This window comes from Arachis hypogaea, chromosome 4 (assembly GCF_003086295.3).
Source record: "Arachis hypogaea cultivar Tifrunner chromosome 4, arahy.Tifrunner.gnm2.J5K5, whole genome shotgun sequence".
In the NCBI taxonomy this organism is placed as follows: Eukaryota; Viridiplantae; Streptophyta; class Magnoliopsida; order Fabales; family Fabaceae; genus Arachis; species Arachis hypogaea.
This window is the reverse complement of record NC_092039.1, coordinates 77,841,357-77,843,096: the sequence shown is the minus strand read 5'-3', so window position 1 is coordinate 77,843,096 and position 1,740 is coordinate 77,841,357. Positions and strand designations below refer to the sequence as shown.

The following is a 1,740-nucleotide window of genomic DNA, read 5'->3' as shown; positions in this document are numbered from 1 at the left end:
TTAGCATTTTTTTCTTTTATTCATTTTATTTAGCTGTTTACTTTCAGTTACTTCTTCCCTTTCCTTATCTCCCCTTTTATTTTCCTGCATTGTTTACAATTCTGTTCACTAACCCACTAAATGTTTGACAATTTGCATCACTCACACTAACAACCACTTTAACCATTATAATTTCTGCAATTTCTTTCTTGCTGTGAGCTGTGCTGGTTGTATGACAGGGAGAAGAGGGGGGACCTCAACATCCTTTGATTCCGAACCTGAGAGAACTCTCCTTAGAAAAAGGAGGGAAGCAAGAGGCAAAAGAGTTGTTGGAGCAGAGGAAGAGGAGGAATTCTTTGAAACAATCATGGAGGATAACCATGAAGGAAAAGTTCATAACCATGCTAGAGATAGCCATGTGAATCATGCTGAGCCAGGAAGAAGGGTTCTAGGATCTTACATCAATCCAGACACAGGCAATTGTGGAAACAGCATCCAAAAGCCAACCATACATGCTAACAACTTTGAGCTAAAATCACAGCTCATCACCCTTGTTCAGAACAACTGTTCATTCGGAAGAAGTGCCCAAGAAGACCCAAATCAACATTTAACCACCTTCCTAAGAATATGTGACACCGTGAAGTCTAATGGGGTCCATCCAGATGTTTACAAATTGCTCTTGTTCCCCTTTTCACTCAGGGACAAGGTGTCTAAATGGTTGGAGTCTTTCCCAAAGGAGAGTTTAACAGCATGGGAAGATGTAGTGAATAAATTCTTAGCAAGGTTCTATCCTCCTCAAAGGATCAACAGGCTGAGAGCTGAGATACAAACTTTCAGGTAACAAGATGGTGAGACTCTCTACGAAGCGTGGGAGAGGTTTAAGGATTTGACAAGAAGATGCCCACCGGACATGTTCAATGAATGGGTACAGCTGCATATTTTCTATGAGGGACTCTTGTATGAATCAAAGAAGGCAGTAGACCACTCATCTGGAGGATCTTTGAACAAGAAGAAGACCATTGAAGAAGCCATAGATGTCATTGAGACTGTAGCTGAGAATGACTACTTCTATGCTTCTGAGAGGAGCAACACTCGAGGCATAATGGAACTGAACCATGTTGACGCACTACTAGCTCAGAACAAGATGATTGCCAAGCAACTAGCTGACCTTACAAAGTAAATGGAGAAGAACCAAGTTGTAGCAGTCACCACACAATCATCAACCTAAGAAGGAGCAAACACAGAGGAAGGAGGTGAATGGAGCAAGCCAACTATGTTGGTAATTCACCAAGGTAAAATCATGATCCATACTCCAAAACTTACAATCCAGGATGGAAGAACCACCCCAACTTTGGGTGGGGAAACCAACAAGACCAAGGCCAAGATCAGAGACGTCAAAATCACAATCCCAACAATCATGCTGTCCACCAACATTCATCACAAAGATCATATCAACAACCACCTAACCACACTCCTCAATACCCATGTCAAAACCAGCATGATCACCCTCACTCTTATAACCCCAACCCACCATCATACTCTGAGGATAGACTCTCTAGAATTGAAACCTTACTTGAAGGTTTATGCAAGGAAGTCCAGGACAACAAAGCATTCAAGGATGAGGTGCGAACCAACATCAAGAACCAAGGAGATACCATCAAAAGGATGGAATCCTAAGTAGGATATCTATCCCAACAAATTTTTAAGTCCACTGACAGCTTCCCAAGTGACACAGAGAAGAACCCCAGAGGAGAAGCTAAG

General features: G+C 42.1%; 1 pseudogene; it reads right to left on the bottom strand.

The window, feature by feature from the left end:
* Nucleotides 1-787: 787 nt before the first annotated feature.
* LOC112799059 (small nucleolar RNA R71) lies at nucleotides 788-889 on the bottom strand (annotated as a pseudogene).
* Nucleotides 890-1,740: the final 851 nt, after the last annotated feature.